This window comes from Triticum dicoccoides, chromosome 3B (genome assembly GCF_002162155.2).
Source record: "Triticum dicoccoides isolate Atlit2015 ecotype Zavitan chromosome 3B, WEW_v2.0, whole genome shotgun sequence".
NCBI lineage: Eukaryota > Viridiplantae > Streptophyta > Magnoliopsida > Poales > Poaceae > Triticum > Triticum dicoccoides.
In genome coordinates, this window is record NC_041385.1 from 587089941 (window position 1) to 587101808 (window position 11868).

At 52.0% G+C, this 11868-nt stretch overlaps 1 protein-coding gene across 1 annotated transcript in view; it reads right to left on the reverse strand.

Annotated features, from left to right (window-relative positions):
- The window catches only part of LOC119281607, a 13950-nt gene extending 5747 nt beyond the window's left edge, over positions 1-8203 (reverse strand). Inside the window, exons 1-2 of the mRNA XM_037562094.1 lie at positions 8074-8203; positions 7899-8002 (exon numbers count right to left, since the gene is read on the reverse strand). The gene's annotated coding sequence lies outside the window, so the exon portion shown is untranslated. The remainder of the gene's footprint in view (positions 1-7898; positions 8003-8073) is intronic.
- Between the last annotated feature and the right edge of the window lie 3665 nt (positions 8204-11868).

Genomic DNA, 11868 nt, shown 5'->3' on the forward strand with positions numbered 1-11868 from the left:
CGACCTGCGGCAGCAGCTCTCCTCCCGGTCGGCTCGGCTCTCTCCGGCTCGCGACTCCCGCCGCTCATCCCCTCGCCCTTCGCGCCGATCCCCGGCCCGCGACGACCGCCGCTCTCGCTCCCCTGCCCGCCGCTCCTCCCCTCGGGAGGAGTCGCGGGACCACGGCCGGTCTCCGGCCCGGGAGGCTCGGCCGTCCTCTCGACGGCGGTCCCACTCGCCTGCCCGTCGCCGGGACCGGTTCCCCTCCCCGCCCCGTCCGCTCCCCGTCAACAACTCCACCGGCGCCCCTGCCTCCCGTCGCTACCAGCCCCCCCGCTCCCAGGCTGCGTTCCCGCCGTCTAAGGGCGGCAATGGCAACCGGGGGCGCCAGGGCCCCAAGAAGAAGAAGAAGGGCCCTCCGCGCCCTCAGGCCGCCGCCTCCACCGCCGCCGCAGCTCCTCCTCCGGGCGCCACCGCCTCTTCCGTCGGCCAGCCGTGCTTCAACTGCGGCTTGACCGGGCACTTCCAGGTGGCGTGTCCCAATCCCCCGACGTGCTACCTGTGCAAGGATCCCAGGCACCCGCGATTCTCTGTCCGGATCGCCCGGTGACGGAGGAGATCATGATGTACGGCCACGGCATCGAGGACATGGCCTTCTTCCACATCGAGGTTCCTGAGATCGCCCCGCCATCTCCCTCGCTGCTGGCGGTGGTGACGGTTGTGGGCGAGGCCGTCGCCACCCCGGAGCTGATTGAGGCTGAGCTCAACCACTTGTGCAGATGCACGTGGGATTGGCAGGTGACCCCCACGGCCCCCAGCGCCTTCTCGGTGATCTTCCCCGACGCTATGAGCATGGGATTCTGTACTCACAGCAACAACATCACCCTGGCTCTCAACGGCATCGTGGTGAACATCTCTGAGCCACAGTGGGACCCCAGAGCCGTCGCTGTCCTGGACACGGCTTGGCTCCTCATCTCTGGCCTCCCTGATGTAGCCCGGTCCGAGCGGGTCATCCGCAGTTTGTCCAAGATCCTTGGCAAGGTGGTGGTGGTCGACGAGCTCTCCCTGCGCAGGGAGGAGGAGGTCCGGGTCAAGGTGAAATGCCTGGACTCCTCCAAGCTCCACGTGACGATCCGATTCTTCTTCAACGACGACGGCTACGACCTCAAGATCTGCCCCGAGCCTCCGAACCACGTCGGCCGCCCCCGCCTCTCTGTTGGCAGTCACCTGGGGGGTGGCCCAGCTGATGCTGACGACTCCCACCACCGTCGCTCGCGCAACTCCCGCTTCGACGACCCTGCTGAGGACGAGGACGAGTCGGAGCACTCCCGCTCCCCTTCCCGGGAGCCCTCCAACCCTCCAGCGGGGCGGGGCGGGTCTGGGGCTGGGCGCACTCGAGTGTCGGCCACTGATCTCGAGGTGGCCCTCCGCCTGGCCACCCCGCTGGTCCCCCCTCTGTCTCCGTCGGAGTCGCCCAGTGACATCTCCAGCGTGGGCCTCCTCGTCGCCCCTCCATCGTCACCTCGCTCCCCCTGCGCCGTCTCCGCCCGTCGCCTCTCGCCGTCGGGGGCGGACCACCCGCCCACCGCCGGCTCGACCTCCCCGGCCTCCTCTGGGGTTGGCGGAGATGGGGTTCCCGTCGCCCCTGCCCTGTCTCCCCCACCCGCGGGGGTCGCGGTCAGAGTCTCCTCGGAGCTTGCCGGCCCGCGCCCCTCGCCGGTGCCGACCGGTGCCCACCTCTCCTCGCCAGCTTCCCCTGACGCCTCTGTGGCGGTGGACGTCTCCTCCCCGGCCTCCGCGCACCCCCCCTCCGACGGTGGCGTACGCCAGGAGGCCCCGCTCCACCTCGACGCCGGTGACGTCCTCCCGCCGCAGCGCCCGCCTCGATGCGGCGCGGTCGGGCGACTCCCCTGCGCCGTCCATCGCCGAGCGGGCGGAGCTCCGCGCCGCGGTCCGGAACCTCGAGTCAGGTGCGGACCCCGTCCCTCCCAGTTCTTCTAGTTGCTCTTTTTCCGCTCTCGAGGCCGCTCCACTTGGCCACCTAGCCAAGGTGGCCAATGACTCGGCCATTGTCTTCAGGGGGGAGGTTGGTCCCCCCTTAGAACAGATCGCGGCCATTAGGGCCCGGGAGATCCTCGACGGCAGGTTGGCTGAGACCCGTGCCCGCCTGCTTCGGCCCCCCGAGGGGCCGCCCTCCACCCCCACGGCTCCGGCCCCTCCGGTGGCCGACGGGATAATCCGTGGACGCACACGGTCTCGCACGGCGGCCCTCCGCGCCCAAAGCGCTTCCCGTGTCCTGGGGTCAAGCAATCCCCCAATGGGGGCTTAGATGCGGGCCCTTTTCTGGAACATCCGCGGCTTCGGCCATGATGGTCGTTGCCGCCAACTCATTGAGTACATCCGGGATGAACACATTGACATCGTGGCCATCCAGGAAACCCTGCGTTCTGAGTTCGCCCTTCAGGAGCTTGAACACCTTAGCTCCCACCTCTTCGCTTGGCACTGGCTCCCTTCTAGTGGGACCTCAGGCCACTCTGGTGGCATCCTCTTAGGGGTAAAGGATGCCACCTTTGAGGTGGGTGGCATGGATAGGGGCGAATTCTTCGTTAGTATGGAGATCTTCGAGCGTGCCCTGAACTTCAAATGGGAGGTCATTATTGTTTATGGACCGGCGGATCACCGCCGCTCCCCGGCCTTCTTAGCTGAGCTGCAGCTGAAGATCTCTAACTCCCTCCTCCCAGTTCTCGTGGGCGGCGACTTTAATCTCATCCGATCCCCGGATGAGAAGAATAATTCCCGGATTAATTTTCCCCGGATGCAATTATTCAATGATTGGATCGCGGAGTTGGGGCTCCGCGAGCTTGACCGGACGGGTGCCAGGTTCACCTGGACGAACCGGCAATCTGTCCCGACACAATCCGTTTTGGATCGTGTCCTAGTTTCCCCTGAGTGGGAATTGCGTTGCCCCCTGGCATCGCTCCGGGCTGTCACTCGGATCGGCTCTGACCATGTCCCCCTCCTCCTCTCCACCACCGACGAGCGACCCCCCACCCCGCCGCGGTTCCGGTTCGAGCCCTTCTGGCTCAATCAGACCGGCTTCCGGGAGGCCGTCGTCGCTCGCTGGATTTTTGCCCGATCTGCGCCCCATCGCTCCATGTCCGCTGTCGACTCGTGGCACTTCTGTGCCAAGCTTGCCCGCCAATTCATGAAGGGTTGGGGGGCCAACCTTGGCCGGGACCTTAGAGAGCGCAAAAAGGCCCTCTTGCTGGCTATCCAAGCCCTGGACGCCCGCGCGAACTCGACCGGCATCTCCTCTGATGAGTGGATGCTGCGCTACGACCTGGAAGACCAGCTCTCCACCATTTACACTGATGAAGAGGCCTACTGGCGCCTGCGCGGTACCCAGAGGTGGGTGCTTCGGGGCGATGCCAACACCGCCTATTTTCAGGTGGTGGCGAACGGCCGGCGCCGTCGCAACTCCATCCATTGCCTGTGGGATGGAGACACGCCTATCGTTCTCCCCTCGGCCATCCGTTCCCATGTTGATGGCTTCTATAAAGCCCTATTTACCCCCACCCCGCGAGGTGGGGCTAGTCTCGCCCCCGACATTTGGTCGGGTGCGCAATTGGTCTCGGCTGAGGCCAATGCGGCTTTAGTTGCCCCCTTTGACGAGGACGAGGTCCTCGCTGCCATTAAGGGGATGAACCCCTCCTCGGCCCCGGGTCCAGACGGCCTGCCCGTGTCGTTCTTCAAGACGTTCTGGCCTACCATCAAGCATGAGGTCATGGCTCTTTTTGAGGAATTCTACTCGGGCTCCATGGACCTTGGGCGCCTCAACTATGGGATTGTGACCCTCATCCCCAAGGTCCCGGGCGCCTCCGACATTCGCCAGTTCCGCCCTATCACAGTGATTAATGTGATTTTCCGGATCATGGCCAAAGGGTACGCCAATAGGGTGACCCTCCTCGCTGACACAATTACCCATCCGAACCAATCCACCTTCATACAAGGCCGATTTATTCTCGATGGGGTGTTAGTGTTTCACAAAGTCCTCCACGAGGTCCGCCTAAAACGCCATCGGGCGGTCTTTCTAAAGCTAGACTTTCACAAAGCCTACGACACGGTGCACTGGCCATTCCTGCGGGAAGTATTGCTCCGCAAGGGCTTCGACGACCGTTGGGTGACCCACGTCATGCAGCTTGTCTCTTGTGGTCGGACCGCGGTGAACATCAACAGTGACATTGGGCCCTACTTCCCCACCCTTTGCGGGGTCCGTCAGGGGGACCCCTTCTCGCCGTTCTTGTTCAACATGGTGGTGGATGCCCTGGCCTCCATCTTGGATAAGGCCAAGGCTGCTGGGCATATCCGTGGCCTTGTCCCCCACCTAGTTGGAGGGGGAGGAGTCTCCCTTCTCCAATATGCGGATGATACCATTATAATGGTAGAGGGATCCACCCTTGAGATTTCTAACCTGAAGTTCCTCCTCTTGTGCTTCCAACAAATGTCGGGACTCACCATCAACTTTGATAAGAGCGAAGTGATGGTACTCGGCTACCCCTTAGAGGACGCACAGGCTATTGCTGACCGCCTAAATTGTCGGCTGGGTTCTTTCCCCACGACCTATCTAGGGATCCCCATTAGTGATTCGCACCTCACCGTGGCGGATCTTCGCCTCACGGTGACCCGTATGCAGCATCGTGTTGAGCCCTGGAAAGGGCGCTGGCTGTCAAAGGCGGCTCGCGTGATCCTTATCAACTCTTCGCTTGCTAGCCTCCTTTGGTTCCTCATGAGCTTTTATAGCCTTCATGAAACCCTTCATCAGGAGGTCGCCAAATACCAATCTAGATTCTTCTGGGCTGGGGAGGAGGGTAAGCAGAAATACCACATGGTCAGCTGGCCAGATATCTGCAAACCCAAGGACCAGGGCGGTCTAGGGATTTTGTCCTCCCGGCGCATGAACATCGCCCTCTTGACCCGTTGGCTCTGGCACATTGCCAATGGGGATAGAGGTCTCTGGCTTACTATCATCCAGAACAAGTACCTGCGTGGGCAGCCTCTCGCATTCTGCCAACGCTCAGGCGGCTCCCAGTTTTGGCAGGCCGTCGTCCAGCTGCTGCCTGTACTGCGCATTGGCTCATCCATCTCGGTGGGCACTGGGTCCTCGACCCTGTTTTGGCTGGATAGGTGGCTTGGCGACACCCCCCTAGCCGCGCGTTTCCCAGTGCTCTTCGACATCGTAGTTGACCCTCGGGTCTCTGTCGAGACGGCCCTTATTGACTTAGGGCGCCTCGCGTTCCGCCGCCCCTTTGGCCCTGCTGAGGTGGCAGCCTGGGATGCCCTCCTCCAGGACGTCGCCCTCCTCCCTATGGACGTGGCCGACTCTCCGGACGTCATCTCTTGGCGTCTGGAACCCTCCGGCTGCTTCTCCACCAAATCCCTCTACGCGGCTATAGCCCCATCGACGGCCCCAGAGTCCTTCAGTTTGATTTGGGACATCCGCCTCCCCTTAAAGATTCGGATCTTCCTTTGGCAATGGATCCGCGGCCGCCTTCCGTCCGGCGTTGAGGTCCTTAAGCGCCATGGTCCTGGCGATGGGATGTGCCCTATGTGTGGCACGGTAGAGGATGCCAACCACATCTTCTTCTCGTGCTACACGGCACAGTTCCTTTGGTCTTGTTTCCGCGAGACGGTAGGGGGACAGTGGTGCAACACCAACTTCCCTGACCTGCTTGCGGAAATTCAGGCCTCCCCCCCTCGCTACAGACATATTAGATGGCTGTGCGTTGGGGTCCTCGCCTAGACGCTGTGGACTGTTCGCAATAAGCTTGTCATTCAGAAGGTGCCTCTTCGGCGTGCTACTGACTCCATCTTTAAAATGTGTGGTTACTTGCAGCTCTGGCGGCCGCTTAGCCGCCCTCAGGACCGGGACGCCATCAGCATCCTCCTCGCCGACCTTCGATCGATGGCCTTCCGCTTAGCGCCTCCGCTCCCGCCGCCACCCCCGGAGCCCGACTAGATGCAGTGTCTCTCCCGGCGCGTGTGCCTTTTTGTATGTTTTCAGGGCTTGTTGAGCTGTGCCCTCAGCATTAACCCTTGGAGTACTTATTTGTCTGGACCGTGTGTGTGTGTTGTCTCTGTGTGTGTTTGAACCTTGTTGGATGTTGGCTTGGGCATTGGCTTTATAATATAAAGCGGGGCGAGAGCCTTTTTCGGTAAATCCAACTAACCGCTTGAACCACCAGCGTACCCTGTAATCTTTGCCGTAAAATGCAATCATCTATAGTAATAACATTACCAAATATTTTTACTTTGTATCATTTACGGTGTGTTTCCATTACAATCTGAACATTAAGTACTAATATTTTGTGCCGATAGTAATAACGTTACCCAGCCCCCCATAAAAAATAGCGTTACCCAGGCTAGATAGTAATAACATTACCGTGGCTAGTAAAGTGACACTAGTGCGCGTGCCTCCCATCCCATATGACTTCGTGTGTAAACTGAGGGTAATTAGGGGGAGAGAGAGTATAGTAATAGGGAATGTTCCATCATTGTACACTTTAAGAAATCTAATTAAGACATTGTGGAGGAATTCTGTGTGAGAGATTGTAACTAGATTACTAACAAGATTATTTGTTTGAACATGCATGAAAGGCGGTAACTTGATTACCATTACGATCAATTATTTACTGTACTCATTGTCTGGATGGAGAAGTTGTTTTGTGGCAGTCAGTAACTACATTACTAGAAGTAAAATGCTAATCGTGGGCAGGCGGGGACCAGTGTAGCAGCGGTAACCCTTTTACTTTGGTTACTACTTTTTCCACACTGTTTTACTGGTGCGCGGAGGTGTGGTATGTGTGGCATAGTAACCAATTAAAATCCATTACTATTTTCTGCCATCAACTTACGATCATTAGCAACAACTGCGGTCGAGAGGGCGCACAACGGGCGGAGCGCAGGATAAGAGCTTTTACGCTCACGCTCGTTTGAGGGGGACTGTTGAAGCAGTATTCTAGCTCCTTGGCCCATGAGGCCCAACAGAAGTAAAGCTCACCCCTATATCCGTGACTGCTGGATCTTGGGAAAGTGTGTGAGCACCACCAGGACACTTCGGTGAGGTATCGACTACACACATAGTTTGAGTAAAACCTTCCAAACGAATGAAAGCAGATGATAGAGAAAGGAAGATGTAATAGAGCAGCATAAATAGAAATAACACAACCCACTGTCTCCGAAGAAAGGCATTGCAAGCCTACGGTGAAACAAGAAACCGATTAAATCTCCTTAGTTAGCAGGAAGAAGTCACAGGAATCCATAGAAGATCAAAACTCATGTGGGGTTTATTTGTGCAGACAAGACATTAATCAAATACATAATACTAGCCCTATCAGGCACTAGAATTTGGTGGCATTGCTTAAAAAGAACAGCCAGGAGACCAGTAACTGGCTCACTCCGCAAAAATAAATTCTACCTCACAGGAGAGCCTTGGTGGGCAGGTCAACCATAGCACACTCCCACGAACCAAGCAATGTGTCACTGACAAATACAGAATAACTAACCACTTGAAGGATTTACCCATGAAAATGACATCGCTAATGTTGGGAAAAGTGTTAACTTTTTTTGACATGGAAAACAATACGAGAAGCTCCTACTCTATTATAACTTGAGTATTAAAAAAAGTGTTGCAAATATTGAAATAAGTAAGGTCTGAGCCCTTTTTGAAAGAGAAATAGGTTAAAAGCTTTCTATGCATTGGTAACTCAGGTATCTATCTAGGGTTTTAGGGTCCCTGAATCGAAGTAATTCATCTGATTTCGATCTTCCCACCCAACAAGAACCCATGTGACAGTGCAAATAATTAGGCAAGTGGAGCCAAGGAGGAAAGGGTCAGAAGGAGTGGGGATTCTTGGCCTAACCTGTGACAGAAGCTCTCGGCGCTGCTGGTTCTCGCCGTTACTGGCCCTCGCTGCAGGTCCTCTTTGTTGTTGTTGCTTTCTAGAGAGCCGCCGCTGTTTCTTCCCTGTTTGAATCGGCAAATTAAAATACGAGTCTAAATAAAGAATCCGACAGGTGAGCGAGCGGCCTGCTAACCCTAGGTCGCGGAGGAGCCAGCGGAGAGAGGGAGAGCAAGCGCTGCGGCCGCCGACGAGAGGGAGGGGGGTCGAGGGTCGCCGCCGGGCCACAGGCGGCAGGAGATTTCCGGAAGGTGGTGGCGTCGCGGAGGTGAACGATTGGGAGAAAAAAAAAAGTAGAGCTTGGCGGAATATGACGCTCTCTGCATCAAACTGTCGAAGTAACGCACGCAGCGACGACACACACATAGCGAACGACTGGGCCGGCCCATCTACGATAGCTAACGAGTAGATCGCCTCTGGTTTTGGGAACCATCTGGTAGGTTCCAGCCCTGGTTTCTACCGGTTTTGGGAACCTTCTGGAAGGTTCCTGAACCATTTTTCGGACTGGTTTTTTGGTTTCTTTTTTTTGTTCTTTATTTTTTTCTTTTTTTTGTTCTTTATTTTTTTCTTTTTTTCGTTTTCTGTTTCTTTTCTTTTTTTCGTTTTGGTTTCTTTTCTTTATGTTCTTTTTTCAAATTCCACAACTTTACAAAAAGTCGCAAATCAAAGAAAAATGTTCATTTTTAAATTTTGTTCATCAGTTCAATAAATGTTCCTGTTTCAAAATAAAAATAAAAACAATGTTCGTGTTTTAAATTTTTGTTCACGAGTTTCGTAAAATGTTCCCATTTCAAAATTTTGTTCACAAATTTCAAATTTTATTTGCGAGTTTCTAAAAAATGTTCGTGATATTTTTAAACAATGTTTGTGTTTTCAAAAATATTTCACGAGATTGAAGAAATGTTCCCGTTTGAAAAGTTTGTTCACAAATTTCAAATTTTGTTCAGGAGTTTCAAAAATGTTCACAATATTTTAAACCATGTTTGTGTTTTTAAAAATATTTCATGAGATTGAAGAAATGTTCCCATTTTTAAATATTGTTCAGAATTTTCAAAATGTTCTTGTTTTCAAAATTTGTTCACATTTTTAAAATAATGTTTGCATTTTCAAAAATTTGTTCACAATTTTAAAAAATTCTCCTGTTTTTCACATTTTTTGTCATAATTAGAAAATAAGTTCATAAAATCCAAATTATGTTCGAATTTACAAAACAAGTCAGCAATTCCCAAATATGTGTGGAATTTTGAAATTTGTTCATGTTTTCAAAAAATGTTTGGATTTTTCGATTTTTATTCAAAATCTAAAAAAGTTTAAAATTTCAAATTATGTTCACATTTTCAAAATTGTTTGCAGTGTGAAAAAATATTCGAAATTTCCAAAAAAATCATGTCAAAAAATGTTTGGAGTTTCAAAAGTTTGTTCACGTTTTCAAAAATTGTTCTCATTTCAAAAAAAATGTTCAGAATTTTAATATTTGTTTGTGTTTCAAAAAGGTTTACAGTTTCTAATTTTATTAATGTTTCTAAAAATTGTTCGGAACTAATAAATTTGTTTGTGTTTTCAAAAAAAAATTAAAATTTTTGTTCTCATTTTTCAAAATTTGTTCCAATTTTTTCAAGGATTATTCGTGTTTTCAAAAAAATATTCACATTTTCAAAATAAATTGTAATTTAATAAATTGTAGGTGTTTCCTAAAATCTTTGAGTAGTATTGAGTTACGGTCCTTGTCTTTTGTTCTTTACATTTCGCGCTACTCATATGTCACAACCGCTTCATTAGGTCGACTGGTTAGCAAGGGTACGACATCATTAGAAGATCTGCGGATTGAATCTTGGCCCTCATGCGTTTACTTTTCGGTATTTTTGCGCCACCCCAATGGGTCGGCCCAATCGGGGCGCCCTCGGTGCGAATTGGCGACTATTTTCCACAGAATGCGGCAAATAGGAGCTCCCGAGCTTGGCCGCCCGCAATGAGTGTGTCACACCTGGCCGAACGGCCCGCCCGGCACAGTCCACCATGGCACGTTTAATAGCTGGGCCGAGTCGTGCCGGCCCACGGGCATCGCTTCTTGGCCTAGGCATGACCTGATTATTAAACGGGTCGGCCAGTGGCACGTTTAGCACGTTGGGCCACCTGTTTTTTAGCCCATTGGGCTGTAATTTATGTCATATATATAAAAAATTCTGGAAAAAATAATAAAAAAATAAAATGGGTCGTGTCGTGCCAGCCCGTGTGCCCAGCCTCCAGGCCCAGGCATGGCCCATGGCGTGCCGCATGCGGGGCCTGGCCCGTTGTCGTTCCTGCGAGCTACCGGGCCGGCCCAATTAGCACGGCCCGTTTGGCCATCTATAATATGCGTATCGCCGGTCCTTCTTGTTCGCTCGATCCAACTTCACAAGTACATGTTTACAAAAATGTCTTTACATTATGAGACGTAGTCAAAAAAGGGAGAACTAGTTAACGAGCGCTCCTTTGGAGGACCCGCAACGATCACCTGCGGTGGGGCATGTGTCGCGCCCTGGGTGCTTCCTCTAGATTTTATTTTTTATTTTTCCACACGCGTTTTTGGCTCTTTAGATGATTTTTTGCTTTTTTTAACTTCTCGGTTATTCACTGGTCCTTCTTAACTTTTCGACAATTTTTTAATTTCTTTCTTGCGCGAAATACGTATCCTTTTGCTTTCTTAAGAGGCATAGTTTTACTTCCACGAGAGGCATGGTTTTACTTCCGCGAGAGCCACAGCCATGCCTCTCGGAAACGAAAAAAATATGTTTTTATTCTTTTTTCTTTCGTGAGCGGCTCGATTTTGCTTCCGCGAGAGGCATGGACGAAAACGAAAAAAACATGTTTTCTCTTTTTTTTTGCGCAAGAGGCACGGTTTTGCTTCCATGAGAGGCATGGACGTGTGATAAGTCCATTTTGCATCATGTTTTCCTACTATTATTTATAGTGTTTTATGCAATATAACACTTTGTGGAGTAATTTTAATATCTTTTCTCTCATAATATGCAAGCTTACACAAAGATGGAGATTGCCGGCAGTTGGAATTCTAGATCTGAAAAAGTTATGTCGAAAATGCATATTCTGCACATCTCCAAATGAGCTGAAATTTTACGAAGAATTATTTTGGAATATAAAAAAAATATTGGAGTAAAGAAACACCAGAGGGGCCACCCAGGTTCCCACTAGGCACCAGGGCGTGCCTGCCCCCCTGGCACGCCCTGCTGGGTAGTGGGCCCCGCGGCCCACTTCTAGTGCCCATCTTCTCATACATAAGGTCATTTGCCATAGGGAAAAAAAGAGAGGACTTTCCGGATGGAGCACTGTGATACGTCTCCAATGTATCTATAATTTTTTATTGTTCCATGTTGTTATATTATCATTCTTGGATGTTTTACAATTATTTTATAGCAACTTTATATCATTTTTTGGGACTAACCTATTGACATAGTGCCCAGTGCCAGTTGTTGTTTTTTGCTTCGCAGAAAATCAATACCAAACGGAGTCCAAACGCAGCGAAACTTTTTGGAGATTTTTTTCTGGACCAGAAGACACACGATGGGCCAAGGAAGTACCAGAGGGGGGCTCCGAGGGGAGCACTACCCACCTAGGCACCCTGGGGGCCCAGGCGGGCCCTGATGGGTTGTGCCCACCTCGGCCGTCTCTCGCACCGCCTCTTTGCTCTATAAATACCCCGAAAATCCAAAAACCCTAGGGGAGTCAACGAAATACAATTCCAGCCGCCACAAGTTCCAGAAACACTAGATCCAATCTTGACACCATAACGGGGGGGGGGGTCATCATCCTCATTGGTGCCTCTCTAATGATGTGTGAGTAATTCATTGTAGACCTTCGGATCCGTAGTTAGTAGCTAGATGGCTTCCTCTGTCTCTTTTGATTCTCAATACAATGGTCTCTTGGATATCTATTT